The 11605-nt window shown below is 40.7% G+C and overlaps 4 long non-coding RNA genes across 4 annotated transcripts; all 4 read right to left on the reverse strand.

Annotated features, from left to right (window-relative positions):
• Nucleotides 1-786: 786 nt before the first annotated feature.
• On the reverse strand, nucleotides 787-1942 carry LOC122131177. The gene is made up of 3 exons (XR_006152037.1): nucleotides 1879-1942; nucleotides 1269-1331; nucleotides 787-984 (listed from the first exon to the last, which is right to left on the reverse strand). It is a non-coding gene; the product is annotated as an uncharacterized LOC122131177 (long non-coding RNA).
• A 283-nt stretch (nucleotides 1943-2225) lies between these two features.
• LOC122131178 lies at nucleotides 2226-4089 on the reverse strand. The gene is made up of 3 exons (XR_006152038.1): nucleotides 4049-4089; nucleotides 2708-2770; nucleotides 2226-2288 (listed from the first exon to the last, which is right to left on the reverse strand). It is a non-coding gene; the product is annotated as an uncharacterized LOC122131178 (long non-coding RNA).
• Nucleotides 4090-5154: 1065 nt separating this feature from the next.
• On the reverse strand, nucleotides 5155-6316 carry LOC122131179. The gene is made up of 3 exons (XR_006152039.1): nucleotides 6253-6316; nucleotides 5643-5705; nucleotides 5155-5358 (listed from the first exon to the last, which is right to left on the reverse strand). It is a non-coding gene; the product is annotated as an uncharacterized LOC122131179 (long non-coding RNA).
• A 4116-nt stretch (nucleotides 6317-10432) lies between these two features.
• On the reverse strand, nucleotides 10433-11534 carry LOC122131180. Its single transcript, XR_006152040.1, has 3 exons — nucleotides 11492-11534; nucleotides 10965-11027; nucleotides 10433-10634 (listed from the first exon to the last, which is right to left on the reverse strand). It is a non-coding gene; the product is annotated as an uncharacterized LOC122131180 (long non-coding RNA).
• Between the last annotated feature and the right edge of the window lie 71 nt (nucleotides 11535-11605).

The following is an 11605-nucleotide window of genomic DNA, read 5'->3' on the forward strand; positions in this document are numbered from 1 at the left end:
TTCAGAACAGAACCAGCACTGGGTCCAGTGGTGGTCAACAGAGGGTCTAAAATTAGATGATTTCTTACCAGGTGATGTAGCCGATGTTGGCTTATGCCCAACACTGGGTGCAGTTGTGATCAACAGAGGGTCTGAAATTAAATAAACATTATAATGACTTTATATTATCATCAGATGAAGAGCACTTTGGAGCCTTATAACTGAATGACTATCTAAGAGAATAGAGTATTCTTCCACACAATTATTTTAATTAGTTTCAAAAACGAAGTTTAGAAAGTGAAGCTAACTCAGACAAAAACAGCACTGGGACCAGATCAGGGCAAGAGTCAAGTGATCTCAGGAGTTGTGATTCAATAATCTTTAGAGCTGTCACTCAGTAACTGTGAGAGGTATACCTGTGTGAGCTCAAACTCTGAGAGCTGTCACTCAGTAACTATGAGAGGTGTACCTGTTTGAGAGGTAACTCTGTTAGTCTGAGAGGTGTGACTCAGTAACTCTGAGAGCTGTAACTCAATTCTAGGCAGACTATGACTGAGGTGATTTCTTACCAGGTGATGTAGCAGATGTTGACATATGCTCAACACTGGGTGCAGTGGTGATCAACAGAGAGTCTGAAATAAAAAAAAAAACATCATTATGACTTTATATTATCATCAGATGAAGAGCACTATGGAGCCCTATAACTGAATGACTATCTAAGAGAGTAGACTATTCTTCAATAACTGTTAGAGTTGTCACTAAGTAACTATGAAAGGTGTACCTGTGAGAGCTGTAACTCTGAGACTGGTGACTCAGTAACTCTGACAGCTGTAACTCAGTAACTCGGAGAGTTGTAACTCAGTAACTCGGAGATCTATAACTCAGTAACTCTGGGAGTGACGACTCAATTCTAGGCAGATTCTGAATGAGGTGATTTCTTACCAGGTGATGTAGCAGATGTTGACATATGACCAACACTGGGTCCAGTGGTTGTCAACAGAGGGTCTGAAATTAAATACAAATCATAATAACTTTATATTATCATCAGATGAAGAGCACTTTGCAGCCCTACAACTGAATGACTATCTAAGAGAGTAGACTCTTCTTCAATAACTGTTAGAGCTGTCACTACGTAACTATGAGAGGTGTACCTGTGAGAGCTGTAACTCGGAGAGTTGTGACTCAGTAATTCAGAGAGCTGTAACACTGTAACTCTGGGAGTGGTGACTCAGTAACTCTGGGAGTGACGACTCAATTCTAGGCAGACTCTGAATGAGGTGATTTCTTACCAGGTGATGTAGCAGGTGTTGACACAGACCCAGCACTAGGTGCATTGGTGCTCAACAGAGGGCCTGAAATTAAATAAACGGCATCATGACTTCATATAATCATCAGTATGAACGGCACTATGGAGCCCTATGACAAAACGACTTTCTAAAAGAGTTGACTATTCTTCCACACAATTTATTTCAATTAGTTTCAAAATCTAAGTTCAGAGAGTGAAGCTAACTCAGACAAAAACAGCACTGGGACCACATCAGGGCAAGAGTTAAGTGATCTCAGGAGTTGTGATTCAATAATCTTTAGAGCTTTCACTCAGTAACTGTGAGAGGTGTACCTGTGTGAGCTCTAACTCTGAGAGCTATCACTCAGTAACTATGAGAGGTGTACCTGTGTGAGCTATAACTCTGAGAGCTATCACTCAGTAACTATGAGAGGTGTACCTGTGTGAACTCTAACTCTGAGAGCTGTCACTCAGTAACTATGAGAGTGTACCTGTTTGAGAGGTAACTTTGTAAGTCTGACAGTGGTGACTCAGTAACTCTGAGAGCTGTCACTCAGTAACTCTGAGAGCTGTGACTCAATTCTAGGCAGATTCTGAATGAGGTGATTTCTTACCAGGTGATGTAGCAGATGTTGACATATGACCAACACTGGGTGCATTGGTTGACAACAGATGTTCTGAAATTAAATAAACTTCATAATGACCTTATATTATCATCAGATGAAGAGCACTTTGCAGCCCTACAACTGAATGACTATCTAAGAGAGTAGACTCTTCTTCAATAACTGTTAGAGCTGTCACTAAGTAACTATGAGAGGTGTACCTGTGAGAGCTGTAACTCGGAGAGTTGTGACTCAGTAATTTAGAGAGCTGTAACACTTTAACTCTGGGAGTGTTGACTCAGTAACTCTGAGAGCTGTGACTCAATTCCGAGCAGATTTTGAATGAGGTGATTTCTTACCAGGTGATGTAGCAGGTGTTGACACAGACCCAGCACTAGGTGCATTGGTGCTCAACAGAGGGCCTGAAATTAAATAAACGTCATCATGACTTTATATTATCATCAGATGAACAGCACTATGGAGCCCTATGAAAAAAACGACTTTCTAAAAGAGTAGATTATTCTTCCACACAATTTATTTCAATTAGTTTCAAAATGTAAGTTCAGAGAGTGAAGCTAACTCAGACAAAAACAGCACTGGGACCACATCAGGGCAAGAGTCAAGTGATCTCAGGAGTTGTGATTCAATAATCTTTAGAGCTGTCACTCAGTAACTATGAGAGGTATACCTGCGTGAGCTCTAACTCTGAGAGCTGTCACTCAGTAACTATGAGAGGTGTACCTGTGTGAGAGGTAACCCTGTAAGTCTGAGAGCTGTCACTCAGTAACTCTTAGAGCTGTGACTCAATTCTAGGCAGACTCTGAATGAGGTGATTTCTTACCAGGTGATGTAGCAGTTGTTGACATATGCCCAACATTGGTTGCAGTGGTGATCAACAGAGGGTCTGCAATGAAATAAACATCATAATGACTTTATATCATCATGAGATGAGCAGCACTTTGGAGCCCTATAATTGAATGTCTATCTAAGAGAGTAGACTATTCTTCAATACTAGTTAAAGCTGTCACTAAGTGACTATGAGATGTGTACCTGTGAGAGCTGTAAGTCTGAGAGTGGTGAATAAGTAACTCTGACAGCTGTAACTCAGTAACTATGAGAACTGTCACTCAGTAACTATGAGAACTGTAACTTTGTAACTCTGGGAGTGGTGACTCATTAACTCTGACAGTTGTCACTCAGTAACTCTGACAGCTGTAACTCTGTACCTCTGATAACTGTCACTAAGTAACTATGAGAGCTGTGACTCAATTCTGAGCAGAATTTGAATGAGGTGATTTCTTACCAGGTGATGTAGCAGATGTTGGCACAAACCCAACACTGGGTGCAGTGGTGATCAACAGAGGGTCTGAAATTAAATAAACATCATAATGACTTTATATCAGATGAAGAGCACTTTGGAGCCCTACAACTGAATGACTATCTAAGAGAGTAGACTATTCTTCAATAACCGTTAGAGCTGTCACTAAGTGACTATGAGATGTGTACCTGTGAGATGTGTACCTGTGAGAGCTGTAACTCTGAGAGTGGTGAATCAGTAACTCTGACAGCTGTAACTCAGTAACTATGAGAACTGTAACTTTGTAACTCTGGGAGTGACGACTAAATTCTGAGCAGACTCTGAATGTGGTGATTTCAGAACAGAACCAGCACTGGGTCCAGTGGTGGTCAACAGAGGGTCTAAAATTAGATGATTTCTTACCAGGTGATGTAGCCGATGTTGGCTTATGCCCAACACTGGGTGCAGTTGTGATCAACAGAGGGTCTGAAATTAAATAAACATTATAATGACTTTATATTATCATCAGATGAAGAGCACTTTGGAGCCCTATAACTGAATGACTATCTAAGAGAGTAGACTATTCTTCAATACTAGTTAAAGCTGTCACTAAGTGACTATGAGATGTGTACCTGTGAGAGCTGTAAGTCTGAGAGTGGTGAATAAGTAACTCTGACAGCTGTAACTCAGTAACTATGAGAACTGTCACTCAGTAACTATGAGAACTGTAACTTTGTAACTCTGGGAGTGGTGACTCATTAACTCTGACAGTTGTCACTCAGTAACTCTGACAGCTGTAACTCTGTACCTCTGATAACTGTCACTAAGTAACTATGAGAGCTGTGACTCAATTCTGAGCAGAATTTGAATGAGGTGATTTCTTACCAGGTGATGTAGCAGATGTTGGCACAAACCCAACACTGGGTGCAGTGGTGATCAACAGAGGGTCTGAAATTAAATAAACATCATAATGACTTTATATCAGATGAAGAGCACTTTGGAGCCCTACAACTGAATGACTATCTAAGAGAGTAGACTATTCTTCAATAACCGTTAGAGCTGTCACTAAGTGACTATGAGATGTGTACCTGTGAGATGTGTACCTGTGAGAGCTGTAACTCTGAGAGTGGTGAATCAGTAACTCTGACAGCTGTAACTCAGTAACTATGAGAACTGTAACTTTGTAACTCTGGGAGTGACGACTAAATTCTGAGCAGACTCTGAATGTGGTGATTTCAGAACAGAACCAGCACTGGGTCCAGTGGTGGTCAACAGAGGGTCTAAAATTAGATGATTTCTTACCAGGTGATGTAGCCGATGTTGGCTTATGCCCAACACTGGGTGCAGTTGTGATCAACAGAGGGTCTGAAATTAAATAAACATTATAATGACTTTATATTATCATCAGATGAAGAGCACTTTGGAGCCTTATAACTGAATGACTATCTAAGAGAATAGAGTATTCTTCCACACAATTATTTTAATTAGTTTCAAAAACGAAGTTTAGAAAGTGAAGCTAACTCAGACAAAAACAGCACTGGGACCAGATCAGGGCAAGAGTCAAGTGATCTTAGGAGTTGTGATTCAATAATCTTTAGAGCTGTCACTCAGTAACTGTGAGAGGTATACCTGTGTGAGCTCAAACTCTGAGAGCTGTCACTCAGTAACTATGAGAGGTGTACCTGTTTGAGAGGTAACTCTGTTAGTCTGAGAGGTGTGACTCAGTAACTCTGAGAGCTGTAACTCAATTCTAGGCAGACTATGACTGAGGTGATTTCTTACCAGGTGATGTAGCAGATGTTGACATATGCTCAACACTGGGTGCAGTGGTGATCAACAGAGAGTCTGAAATTAAAAAAAAAAGATCATTATGACTTTATATTATCATCAGATGAAGAGCACTATGGAGCCCTATAACTGAATGACTATCTAAGAGAGTAGACTATTCTTCAATAACTGTTAGAGTTGTCACTAAGTAACTATGAGAGGTGTACCTGTGAGAGCTGTAACTCTGAGACTGGTGACTCAGTAACTCGGAGAGTTGTAACTCAGTAACTCGGAGATCTATAACTCAGTAACTCTGGGAGTGACGACTCAATTCTAGGCAGATTCTGAATGAGGTGATTTCTTACCAGGTGATGTAGCAGATGTTGACATATGACCAACACTGGGTCCAGTGGTTGTCAACAGAGGGTCTGAAATTAAATACAAATCATAATAACTTTATATTATCATCAGATGAAGAGCACTTTGCAGCCCTACAACTGAATGACTATCTAAGAGAGTAGACTCTTCTTCAATAACTGTTAGAGCTGTCACTACGTAACTATGAGAGGTGTACCTGTGAGAGCTGTAACTCGGAGAGTTGTGACTCAGTAATTCAGAGAGCTGTAACACTGTAACTCTGGGAGTGGTGACTCAGTAACTCTGGGAGTGACGACTCAATTCTAGGCAGACTCTGAATGAGGTGATTTCTTACCAGGTGATGTAGCAGGTGTTGACACAGACCCAGCACTAGGTGCATTGGTGCTCAACAGAGGGCCTGAAATTAAATAAACGGCATCATGACTTCATATAATCATCAGATGAACGGCACTATGGAGCCCTATGACAAAACGACTTTCTAAAAGAGTTGACTATTCTTCCACACAATTTATTTCAATTAGTTTCAAAATCTAAGTTCAGAGAGTGAAGCTAACTCAGACAAAAACAGCACTGGGACCACATCAGGGCAAGAGTTAAGTGATCTCAGGAGTTGTGATTCAATAATCTTTAGAGCTTTCACTCAGTAACTGTGAGAGGTGTACCTGTGTGAGCTCTAACTCTGAGAGCTATCACTCAGTAACTATGAGAGGTGTACCTGTGTGAGCTATAACTCTGAGAGCTATCACTCAGTAACTATGAGAGGTGTACCTGTGTGAACTCTAACTCTGAGAGCTGTCACTCAGTAACTATGAGAGGTGTACCTGTTTGAGAGGTAACTTTGTAAGTCTGACAGTGGTGACTCAGTAACTCTGAGAGCTGTCACTCAGTAACTCTGAGAGCTGTGACTCAATTCTAGGCAGATTCTGAATGAGGTGATTTCTTACCAGGTGATGTAGCAGATGTTGACATATGACCAACACTGGGTGCATTGGTTGACAACAGATGTTCTGAAATTAAATAAACTTCATAATGACCTTATATTATCATCAGATGAAGAGCACTTTGCAGCCCTACAACTGAATGACTATCTAAGAGAGTAGACTCTTCTTCAATAACTGTTAGAGCTGTCACTAAGTAACTATGAGAGGTGTACCTGTGAGAGCTGTAACTCGGAGAGTTGTGACTCAGTAATTTAGAGAGCTGTAACACTTTAACTCTGGGAGTGTTGACTCAGTAACTCTGAGAGCTGTGACTCAATTCCGAGCAGATTTTGAATGAGGTGATTTCTTACCAGGTGATGTAGCAGGTGTTGACACAGACCCAGCACTAGGTGCATTGGTGCTCAACAGAGGGTCTGAAATTAAATAAACGTCATCATGACTTTATATTATCATCAGATGAACAGCACTATGGAGCCCTATGAAAAAAACGACTTTCTAAAAGAGTAGATTATTCTTCCACACAATTTATTTAAATTAGTTTCAAAATGTAAGTTCAGAGAGTGAAGCTAACTCAGACAAAAACAGCACTGGGACCACATCAGGGCAAGAGTCAAGTGATCTCAGGAGTTGTGATTCAATAATCTTTAGAGCTGTCACTCAGTAACTATGAGAGGTATACCTGCGTGAGCTCTAACTCTGAGAGCTGTCACTCAGTAACTATGAGAGGTGTACCTGTGTGAGAGGTAACCCTGTAAGTCTGAGAGCTGTCACTCAGTAACTCTTAGAGCTGTGACTCAATTCTAGGCAGACTCTGAATGAGGTGATTTCTTACCAGGTGATGTAGCAGTTGTTGACATATGCCCAACATTGGTTGCAGTGGTGATCAACAGAGGGTCTGCAATGAAATAAACATCATAATGACTTTATATCATCATGAGATGAGCAGCACTTTGGAGCCCTATAATTGAATGTCTATCTAAGAGAGTAGACTATTCTTCAATACTAGTTAAAGCTGTCACTAAGTGACTATGAGATGTGTACCTGTGAGAGCTGTAAGTCTGAGAGTGGTGAATAAGTAACTCTGACAGCTGTAACTCAGTAACTATGAGAACTGTCACTCAGTAACTATGAGAACTGTAACTTTGTAACTCTGGGAGTGGTGACTCATTAACTCTGACAGTTGTCACTCAGTAACTCTGACAGCTGTAACTCTGTACCTCTGATAACTGTCACTAAGTAACTATGAGAGCTGTGACTCAATTCTGAGCAGAATTTGAATGAGGTGATTTCTTACCAGGTGATGTAGCAGATGTTGGCACAAACCCAACACTGGGTGCAGTGGTGATCAACAGAGGGTCTGAAATTAAATAAACATCATAATGACTTTATATCAGATGAAGAGCACTTTGGAGCCCTACAACTGAATGACTATCTAAGAGAGTAGACTATTCTTCAATAACCGTTAGAGCTGTCACTAAGTGACTATGAGATGTGTACCTGTGAGATGTGTACCTGTGAGAGCTGTAACTCTGAGAGTGGTGAATCAGTAACTCTGACAGCTGTAACTCAGTAACTATGAGAACTGTAACTTTGTAACTCTGGGAGTGACGACTAAATTCTGAGCAGACTCTGAATGTGGTGATTTCAGAACAGAACCAGCACTGGGTCCAGTGGTGGTCAACAGAGGGTCTAAAATTAGATGATTTCTTACCAGGTGATGTAGCCGATGTTGGCTTATGCCCAACACTGGGTGCAGTTGTGATCAACAGAGGGTCTGAAATTAAATAAACATTATAATGACTTTATATTATCATCAGATGAAGAGCACTTTGGAGCCCTATAACTGAATGACTATCTAAGAGAGTAGACTATTCTTCAATACTAGTTAAAGCTGTCACTAAGTGACTATGAGATGTGTACCTGTGAGAGCTGTAAGTCTGAGAGTGGTGAATAAGTAACTCTGACAGCTGTAACTCAGTAACTATGAGAACTGTCACTCAGTAACTATGAGAACTGTAACTTTGTAACTCTGGGAGTGGTGACTCATTAACTCTGACAGTTGTCACTCAGTAACTCTGACAGCTGTAACTCTGTACCTCTGATAACTGTCACTAAGTAACTATGAGAGCTGTGACTCAATTCTGAGCAGAATTTGAATGAGGTGATTTCTTACCAGGTGATGTAGCAGATGTTGGCACAAACCCAACACTGGGTGCAGTGGTGATCAACAGAGGGTCTGAAATTAAATAAACATCATAATGACTTTATATCAGATGAAGAGCACTTTGGAGCCCTACAACTGAATGACTATCTAAGAGAGTAGACTATTCTTCAATAACCGTTAGAGCTGTCACTAAGTGACTATGAGATGTGTACCTGTGAGATGTGTACCTGTGAGAGCTGTAACTCTGAGAGTGGTGAATCAGTAACTCTGACAGCTGTAACTCAGTAACTATGAGAACTGTAACTTTGTAACTCTGGGAGTGACGACTAAATTCTGAGCAGACTCTGAATGTGGTGATTTCAGAACAGAACCAGCACTGGGTCCAGTGGTGGTCAACAGAGGGTCTAAAATTAGATGATTTCTTACCAGGTGATTTAGCCGATGTTGGCTTATGCCCAACACTGGGTGCAGTTGTGATCAACAGAGGGTCTGAAATTAAATAAACATTATAATGACTTTATATTATCATCAGATGAAGAGCACTTTGGAGCCCTATAACTGAATGACTATCTAAGAGAGTAGACTATTCTTCAATACTAGTTAAAGCTGTCACTAAGTGACTATGAGATGTGTACCTGTGAGAGCTGTAAGTCTGAGAGTGGTGAATAAGTAACTCTGACAGCTGTAACTCAGTAACTATGAGAACTGTCACTCAGTAACTATGAGAACTGTAACTTTGTAACTCTGGGAGTGGTGACTCATTAACTCTGACAGTTGTCACTCAGTAACTCTGACAGCTGTAACTCTGTACCTCTGATAACTGTCACTAAGTAACTATGAGAGCTGTGACTCAATTCTGAGCAGAATTTGAATGAGGTGATTTCTTACCAGGTGATGTAGCAGATGTTGGCACAAACCCAACACTGGGTGCAGTGGTGATCAACAGAGGGTCTGAAATTAAATAAACATCATAATGACTTTATATCAGATGAAGAGCACTTTGGAGCCCTACAACTGAATGACTATCTAAGAGAGTAGACTATTCTTCAATAACCGTTAGAGCTGTCACTAAGTGACTATGAGATGTGTACCTGTGAGATGTGTACCTGTGAGAGCTGTAACTCTGAGAGTGGTGAATCAGTAACTCTGACAGCTGTAACTCAGTAACTATGAGAACTGTAACTTTGTAACTCTGGGAGTGACGACTAAATTCTGAGCAGACTCTGAATGTGGTGATTTCAGAACAGAACCAGCACTGGGTCCAGTGGTGGTCAACAGAGGGTCTAAAATTAGATGATTTCTTACCAGGTGATGTAGCCGATGTTGGCTTATGCCCAACACTGGGTGCAGTTGTGATCAACAGAGGGTCTGAAATTAAATAAACATTATAATGACTTTATATTATCATCAGATGAAGAGCACTTTGGAGCCTTATAACTGAATGACTATCTAAGAGAATAGAGTATTCTTCCACACAATTATTTTAATTAGTTTCAAAAACGAAGTTTAGAAAGTGAAGCTAACTCAGACAAAAACAGCACTGGGACCAGATCAGGGCAAGAGTCAAGTGATCTCAGGAGTTGTGATTCAATAATCTTTAGAGCTGTCACTCAGTAACTGTGAGAGGTATACCTGTGTGAGCTCAAACTCTGAGAGCTGTCACTCAGTAACTATGAGAGGTGTACCTGTTTGAGAGGTAACTCTGTTAGTCTGAGAGGTGTGACTCAGTAACTCTGAGAGCTGTAACTCAATTCTAGGCAGACTATGACTGAGGTGATTTCTTACCAGGTGATGTAGCAGATGTTGACATATGCTCAACACTGGGTGCAGTGGTGATCAACAGAGAGTCTGAAATTAAAAAAAAAAGATCATTATGACTTTATATTATCATCAGATGAAGAGCACTATGGAGCCCTATAACTGAATGACTATCTAAGAGAGTAGACTATTCTTCAATAACTGTTAGAGTTGTCACTAAGTAACTATGAGAGGTGTACCTGTGAGAGCTGTAACTCTGAGACTGGTGACTCAGTAACTCTGACAGCTGTAACTCAGTAACTCGGAGAGTTGTAACTCAGTAACTCGGAGATCTATAACTCAGTAACTCTGGGAGTGACGACTCAATTCTAGGCAGATTCTGAATGAGGTGATTTCTTACCAGGTGATGTAGCAGATGTTGACATATGACCAACACTGGGTCCAGTGGTTGTCAACAGAGGGTCTGAAATTAAATACAAATCATAATAACTTTATATTATCATCAGATGAAGAGCACTTTGCAGCCCTACAACTGAATGACTATCTAAGAGAGTAGACTCTTCTTCAATAACTGTTAGAGCTGTCACTACGTAACTATGAGAGGTGTACCTGTGAGAGCTGTAACTCGGAGAGTTGTGACTCAGTAATTCAGAGAGCTGTAACACTGTAACTCTGGGAGTGGTGACTCAGTAACTCTGAGAGCTGTAACACTGTAACTCTGGGAGTGGTGACTCAGTAACTCTGAGAGCTGTGACTCAATTCTGAGCAGACTCTGAATGAAGTGATTTCTTACCAGGTGATGTAGCAGGTGTTGACACAGACCCAGCACTAGGTGCATTGGTGCTCAACAGAGGGCCTGAAATTAAATAAACGTCTTCATGACTTCATATAATCATCAGATGAACAGCACTATGGAGCCCTATGACAAAACGACTTTCTAAAAGAGTAGATTATTCTTCCACACAATTTATTTCAATTAGTTTCAAAATCTAAGTTCAGAGAGTGAAGCTAACTCACACAAAAACAGCACTGGGACCACATCAGGGCAAGAGTCAATTGATCTCAGGAGTTGTGATTCAATAATCTTTAGAGCTGTCACTCAGTAACTGTGAGAGGTATACCTGTGTGAGCTTTAACTCTGAGAGCTGTCACTCAGTAACTATGAGAGGTGTACCTGTTTGAGAGGTAACTCTGTAAGTCTGAGAGTGGTGACTCAGTAACTCTGATAGCTGTAACTCAGTAACTCTGGGAGTGATGACTCAGTAACTCTGAGAGCTGTGACTCAATTCTAGGCAGATTCTGAATGAGGTGATTTCTTACCAGGTGATGTAGCAGATGTTGACATATGACCAACACTGGGTGCATTGGTTGTCAACAGAGGGCCTGAAATTAAATAAACTTCATAATGACCTTATATCAGTCGTTCTAAAAGTG

The sequence above is a fragment of the Clupea harengus genome, unplaced genomic scaffold, assembly GCF_900700415.2.
Source record: "Clupea harengus unplaced genomic scaffold, Ch_v2.0.2, whole genome shotgun sequence".
Taxonomy (NCBI): domain Eukaryota; kingdom Metazoa; phylum Chordata; class Actinopteri; order Clupeiformes; family Clupeidae; genus Clupea; species Clupea harengus.